The sequence below is a fragment of the Coffea eugenioides genome, chromosome 5 (genome assembly GCF_003713205.1).
Source record: "Coffea eugenioides isolate CCC68of chromosome 5, Ceug_1.0, whole genome shotgun sequence".
Lineage (NCBI taxonomy): Eukaryota > Viridiplantae > Streptophyta > Magnoliopsida > Gentianales > Rubiaceae > Coffea > Coffea eugenioides.
In genome coordinates this window covers 36,600,804-36,608,766 of record NC_040039.1, presented here as the reverse complement: position 1 = coordinate 36,608,766, position 7,963 = coordinate 36,600,804, and the positions used below count along the sequence as shown (strand labels likewise).

The 7,963-nt window shown below is 37.9% G+C and overlaps 1 non-coding gene across 1 annotated transcript; it reads right to left on the bottom strand.

Annotated features, from left to right (window-relative positions):
* Nucleotides 1–944: 944 nt before the first annotated feature.
* On the bottom strand, nucleotides 945–1,051 carry LOC113772663. Its single transcript, XR_003468626.1, has one exon. It is a non-coding gene; the product is annotated as a small nucleolar RNA R71 (small nucleolar RNA).
* Nucleotides 1,052–7,963: the final 6,912 nt, after the last annotated feature.

Sequence of the window (7,963 nt, the reverse complement as noted above, 5' to 3'; positions counted from 1 at the left end):
CATCCCATTAATCATCCCCCAATTTTATTCTATTGACTTGGAAAGAAACAATTTCCTACCCATTCCCTGTGGAATCGACCCTACTTGCCATTGTATGCTAACTTAATACTTTTATAGACAATTCTGGTATATCGGATCAAGCAAACTCTTCGGGAACAGGGTGAATCAAGTAATCCATTGCACACCTAGGATCCCTGTTCCAGTACTTGGATTTGTTCTATAATTAATTGTGGTGGTAATTAGGACTTTTTAGTAATTATTATTGCACAGGTTCGGCACCTGTCAATTTTTGGCACCGTTGCCGGGGACCGGTGTTTTGGTTAATTTTGTTTCTTTCTAAGTTGTTCTCTTTGAATTTGTCTGGCATTTTCTAGTTTATGTCTCGTTCTTCTCGTACAGGTGAATTGATTTTCGACCCGAAAATAGAGAAGACTGCGCGCCGAACTAGGAAAAAGACTAGACAGCTCAAAGAGGAGCAATCTAGCACTGCATCTCAGGGACTGGATTCTGAGGTTGAATCAAACGATTCAAGTGGTGAAAATTTAAATGACCCAGGCCAAGAGGACATCCCTATGGCGAATGCAAGAACACTAAGGGAATTGGCTGCTCCAAATTTGCCCCAACAGCCTTTGTGCATCACATTTCCAACTTTGGCTGAAAATACCTCATTCGAATTGAAGTCAGAATTAATTCACCTCCTACCCACGTTTCATGGCCTCTCGGGTGAGGAACCCCATAAACACATCCAGGAGTTCGATGTGGTATGCTCCAGTATGAAGCCTCCAGGAATTACTGAGAAGCAAATTAAACTTAGGACCTCCCCTTTCTCCCTCAAGGATGTAGCGAAAAATTGGTTGTACTACCTACCTGCGGGTAGCATCACAACATGGGCTCAATTGAAGAAGAAATTTTTGAAAAAATTCTTTCCTGCATCTCGGGCTGCAAGTCTAAGAAAAGAGATATGCAGCATTAAGTAGTATCCTGGAGAATCCTTATATGACTACTGGGAGAGGTTCAATAAGTTGTGCACTAGATGCCCACAGTATCAAATTAGTGAACAACTATTGATCCAATATTTCTATGAGGGACTCCAAGCTTTCGATAGGAGTATCATTGATGCTGTGAGTGGGGGAGCGTTGACAAACAAGACACCAAGAGAAGCGTGGCTACTCATTGAATCGATGGCAGAAAATTCTCAACAGTTTGGTTTCCGTGAGAGTAACCCTACCCGTAGGGTTAATGAGGTAGAGACGTCGTCCATTCAGCAGCAGCTATCAGAGCTAACTTCCTTCGTTCGACAATTAGTTATGGAAAATGGGTACCAAGCAAAGGCCTGTGGAATCTGCACAAATATGGACCACCCCACTGACTCATGCCCTATGTTGCAAGAGGATGGGGTTGAACAAGTGAACATGGCTGGAGGCGTGCCCGGGTCTCGTAGGCAGTACGATCCATACTCCAACACGTACAATCCGAGTTGGAGAGACCACCCCAATTTTAGCTATGGTAATAGGCCACAGAATCCATTCTCCAATCATCCACCAGGATTTCAGCAACCTTGGCAACAAAAGTTTCAACCCTCGTCCTCCAATTCAGGAAGTTCTTTGGAGGAGATTGTCAAGAATTTGGCCACGACTACCACTCAACTCCAGCAGGAGACTAGGACCCTAGTCGCAAGCACTACTCAGTTTCAACAGTACACCAGAGCAGATATGAAAGACATGTAGATTCGAATGAGTCAAATGGCAACTGTCATTAATCGCCTGGAGTCCCACGTTTATGAAAAATTGCCACCACAACCCGAGGCAAATCCCAGGAATGTAAGTGCCATGATATTAAGGAGTGGCAAAGAGGTGGAGGGACCTAAGTTGGTAAATTCGAAAAGCAAAAGTGAGGAGAAGATAGAAAAGGAGATTGAGGAAGAATGACACATTCATGGAGACCCTAAGATAATCCTTACTCCATCAATACCCATTAAATCTAATTTACCTCATTTTCTATGCAGGTTGGAGAAGACGAAGAAGGCGGAGAAAGAAAAAGAGATCTTGGACGTATTCAGAAAAGTGGAGAGCAACATCCCTTTGTTGGATGCAATCAAGCAAGTACCGAAGTATGCGAAATTTCTCAAGAACTTGTGCACCCATAAAAGAGAGGATGAAAGAGTAGCGGTGGGAGAAAACGCATCAGCCATACTCCAAAGAAAACTCCCACCCAAATGTGGGGATCCAGGTATGTTCACGATCCCTTGTATGATAGGAAATACACCGATCAGGAGAGTCATGTTGGATTTAGGGGCGTCAATCAACGTGATGCCAAAAACCATTTATACGTCCCTGAATCTTGGGCCATTAAAAGAGACGGCCATCATAATCCAACTAGCCGACCGCACCAATGCCTACCCAGAGGGGTTAGTTGAGGATGTTTTGGTTCAGGTAAATGAATTAGTCTTTCCTGCAGATTTTTATATCCTGGATATGGGAGATGAAAAGTCGTTAACTCCGTCACCTATTCTATTAGGTAGACCGTTTCTTAGCACTGCCATGACTAAAATAGATGTGAATGAGGGAACTTTATCAATGGAGTTTGATGGTGAAACTATAAACTTTAATATTTTTTAGGCGATGAAATACCCAGAAGAGTCTAACTCAGTCTTTGCTTTGAGTGTTCTTAAACCCATTGTACAGGAAACCTTCGAGTTGGATGGTGAAGACGCACTGGAGGTGGCGTTGACCAAGCATCTCGAGTTGGGTGTAACCCTTAATGTGGACATGAGGGATGAGTTACACCATGCAATTGAAGCCTTACATGCACTTCCAACCATCCCTCCAAGGTATGAGCTTACTTCTCTTTTTGTGCCAGAAACTCATGCAAAATTGTTGCCGTCAGTTGTGCAGGCACCGGAATTAGAGTTAAAGCCTTTTCCGAGACATCTGAAGTACGCGTTCTTGGGAGACCGAGAGACACTTCCGATAATCATTTTCGCACACTTATCTCCAAGTCAAGAGGAAAAACTGGTGCGACTCCTTAGGGATCATAAGGAGACGATCGGGTAGAGCATAGTAGATATCAAAGGGATAAACCCGTCCCTATGCATGCACCGGATAAGGTTCGAGGATGATACGAAACCGGTAAGACAGGCACAACATTTGGATGTTTAAGACAGGCCTTAATCATGCTTTTAAAGTAATTCAAAAACACATTTAGTCAAGAAAAATAGATGACTCTAAACATACAAGAAAACATAAACAAAGACTCAAAAAGACATTAAAAACAACAATTAAGACACTAGATACAACAAACACAAGAAAAATAAATAAAAAGTCTAATTAATAAAGTTATTTTAGCACCGATATTGAGCAAATTTTCCCCGACAACAGCGCCAAAAACTTGACGAGCGCAGATATACATATAACAATTAATTCATCCATAATTAAATTTTATATTTATCAATTCTAAATACCCTACACGCAATTTTTCGCAAGTAAAAAAGTCGTTTATTGAGCATAGGGGTCAATGGAATCTATATTATGGTGTTTCCTTTACTATTTAGACTATCATAAGTGCAAGAAATTGAATCTACATTATAAACATGAGATAAAAGTAATAAAAATAATAATAGAAAACTCTTAGAGTTATGAAATTTTTTACTACTTTTGTAAATAAAGTTTCCGGTTAAGTGAATGCTATTATCTTAACTAGTTATGGCATAATTTTCTAATGTATATGAAACCTACTCTCGTAGTGAATCAACTTACTTGTAGTTAAACCATACAAACTCTCGTGGTTATGAAATTAACTACAAGTATATTTCTTTTATGAAATTATATGAAACAAGTCACTAAAACCACATAGGCACACCTCTACTCTAGTGAGTGTATTTCCTAAATTTATCACTTTCTTGAACTAGTGTTAAATTTCAATTCTCATTGCAAATTTAACACCTTAAGATTGTCACAACTACTGGCTGGTTAATCATGTTAGATAAGTAAAAGTGATAAATAACTTGTTTAAAATAATATCATTAAATAACCAAGTAAACTTCACTAACAAGATATAGAAAGTTCATCCATAAGTCTATGCATAAATTTTAGCAAAACATGAAAACAAACATCAAACTTGTATTATAATTAAACATGAAATCAAATACAAAAGAGAAAGTGATAGAAGAGTAGTGACTTTTGTCACATGAGTTTCAAACTCTCCATCTTTGCTCTTCCAATTTTCATCCAAATCTATCTATAAATACAAGAATGATAAACTATTCTAACTATATTATATTAATGAAATAAGAAAAACTAGTGAAAACTACATTTTTGTAGAATTTCTGTAACCTTCCAAAGTTATCAAAATGGTCTCCAAAGACTGCTATTTATAAAGGATTCAAGCTCAAGGTGAGTTGTTTCTTGGTATGCGCAGTTGGCTTTTAAACTCACCAAGAGTTGTTCTCCAAGTTTCCACACTCTTCTTGGTCAGATACAGCTGATTTTGCTTGCTAGAATTGAGCTAAAAAGTTGTGTGAACAAAGAACAAGTTGCAGAGCAAGTTGCAGCTAAAAATGATGAATAGGTGGCCTTAGGTTGCGTATTGCACCCCACGTATTGCTTCTGCTAGTTTGCTCAATTTTGGACAGATTTCATTCTTGCTCTATTTTTTGTCCAATTTCAACCCGTATTTTTCTTGATGATAGAGGCTGAAATAACTCTCGTAAAAGACATAAAATTAGTAACCCTTTGAGTTGCTTTCCAATGCATCAAGAATCATCCAATTTGGAGCTCTGTAGACCAAGAAATGATCAAAATACCCTCAACTGGTTGTGATAGTGAGACAATTGTGCATTTTATTTGATGGTATTTGGTCTCAATTTTAGCCACTTATTACGCAAAGTAATGGGTTTATACTCGTAATTGGTATTTGTGTCTGTTGCAGGCGATTGGTATCAAAAGTGGTGAAAAGAAGCTAAATTCCAGAAGACTAGTCTTTTCAGAGCATGCGCACGCCAGAAACCGCAGAGTTGCGTAAAAAAGACGGACAGCGGGACCTATCCCTAGGAGCCTGCTGCTATTCTTGGAAGATGTAATTGGAAGTTACGTGAGATTAGGAGACATCTTCAAAGTCTCTCTTTTGGCAACAACTAAAGAAGAGAAAAATAAGGAAAGGGATTCCTTATAGAAACAATCACCTTGTTAGCTAAAAGGACGGCGGCGAAGCTTTAAAAGAGAACAACAATAGACTAGGAGTTTTTATCTTCAAAAGCTCGGACCTTTTTATCTTTGCTTTTCTTTTCGTTCTCAATGGGAGTTCGAGACTAGCGGTTGTGCCGCTCTTTACTTCAATCGGCTAAACTCCATGAAAGCCTTCAATTGCTTCGTGATTATGCAGCAAGGCTAGTTCTTTTATCTAGTTGAGGAATAATCAAAGTTCGGTGCACAAACAATTATGAGATCTTTTTTATTATTCTAAATTCAGCGTTTGCGGGTATTTAATTATTCTCTGTTTTAACAACCTATTATTGTTTGGATTTATTGGATCAATGTGGCCAGTTATTCAATTGCCTGAATAATATACTGCCAATTAGGGCAAGGGTGCGTATCACTTGATTGTCTTAAAGTAGTGGCACACGACACAATTTCAGTGCCTCGCAAGCAGTCTAATTTGGGTCATAGGAATAATTAATCTAGTTTAAATGAACCCGCTTGTGTGTTTGTTAATTAGAATTGGGTCTCTCTAATTTCTAAAGTTGTGAATAGATTAAATCTTTCGAGCGTCTCTGGGGTTATTTAATTTACAAGAGGGTAGTTTAAGAACATCTCTGGACTACCATATAATTAAGGAGAGATTGGTGGTTTGGTGGTTGTTAAATTGTTAATACCAATTTATTTGCAAACGTGTGAATTATCCCTAGTATCTATGATCAATTGTGTGAACCGGTGCCGAGATTATCTTCTTGACTAGGTTGTGTCAATTAATTATTTATTTCATTCTTGAATTATTGCATTTATTGTGATTGTTTATTTAGTAATCTTACGTCTTTAATTTGTTTCATTTATCTCTCTCTTTAAAAAATTCTCCAACTACCTGTGTGTGATAAATCTGTCGGTTCCCTGAGGAGACGACCCTACTCACTACTATACTCGTTTTGTTTTGGTAGTAGGTCTAATATAAATTTTATTTTTGGTAGTTTGACAGCCACCAAATTTTGGTGCCGTTACCGGGGAACTGGTATCTGATTAATTTGTTTCTTTTTTACTTCATCTTATTTTCATTTTCATTTTTATTTCTTTTCTTTTCTTCTCTTATTTTTTAACTAATTTATGGCTGCTAATTTTCCATATTTTGGTGATTGATTAGATTTTATTTCTAGAAGGGGTTATGAGACTCATGCTTTTTCTAATGATCAATTGGCTGCTGCAAATTGTGGAAGTTATTTTATCTCAGATTATTCAACAGACATATACCCTACATTTCAAGATGGCATGAGTGTTCCAATCCACACTTTTACAGATTTTTCACCTCAATATCAAACGTGATTTGACCCTTATTCAAACGAGTATGATCAAGGATGGTGGGATGATTTTAATTATGCGACCAGGCCAATGGGTTTCAACAACAAGAGTCTCAACAACCATCATCTATGTTAGATATGTCTCTTGAAGAAATGATAAAATCAATAGCTGTTAACACACATCAATTTCAACAGGAAATAATGGATTTTCATCAGGAGACAATAGATTTTCACCAGGAGACACAAAGGATGATTAAAGAGATAGAAGATGGAAGGCGTGAATTGACTGATTTCTCCAATGTATGAAGAATTGCCCTCACCGACCATCAACGACCTTACAGAAGATGAGAGTACAATTATCCTGACAAATGACATGGAACTGCAAGAGTCTCAAGAAAAAGAATCTAAAGATGCAGTTGAAAAGGGAATTGAAGTACAAGAAATGGAACCCCAATATCAAATTGTTCAAGTGAATGAATCCAGTGAACAATTTCCAAATGCGGTGACATCTTCTCCATTCATTAATCAATATTCTCCTGACTCTTATTATTTAATTCTTGTTAGTGAGATTGATTTTATTATACCAGAAGATTTTGAATTTCATGACAGGAATAAGTTAAGAGTCACGATGGCAAAATATCTCGAACCAATAAGTGCTCGTGATGGAGGAGTGAATGAAGAATTAAGGTCATTACTTATTTGTCTGGCACCATCTACAAATCCATGGACGACCGTACCTCGTGTGCTCAATGATTACTCTATTTGCGAGGGTTATCAAGATTATATAGAGGATGAAGCATTGAAACGTGTCACAAGATTTATTCTCCGAGAATAAACAGGACAATGTCTAGCCAAAGACGTTAAAAAGAGGCGCTACTTGAGAGGCAACCCAAGAGTTTCAAATTTTAATCATTTTTTGTGTTTTTATTTCATATTTTTGTGTTCAAGATCAGGTTGTTTTGGATTCCTATTGATAGAAAATCTTTATTGTAGGTCCTGGGTGTGTTTTGTGACGTTTTGCAGGAATTAGAGTTTGATAAACAGAAAACTATGGGTTTCAAGGCGTGCCCACGCCTTCTAACCATTGTGAGAAAGAAAAAAAGAGAGCCTTGCAAGTCCACACTTCCATTTAGACGCAAAAAACTGGCAGCCTTTTTTGCCCATGTTGGCTTTCAGCCGCCTCATCCTCCTCCCCTATTGTGCTTTCATTGCATTCTTTCGGCTTTCAGGGAAGCTCTAATTCCTTTCTTTTTGGTTTCTATTTTTCTTTGCTCCATTAAGGACAATGTAGGTTTCTGGTGTTGGGGGGGGGGAGTAGTCCTAGCTCTTTAAATTGAAAAAAAAAACAAAAAAAAAGGAAAAATAGATATATGATGAGTTCGTTTGGCTACAGTTGAAAATGTCTAGAACTTGATGCTATGATGATGATTGCAATTACTCTACAAGTAGGAGCAGTGATAT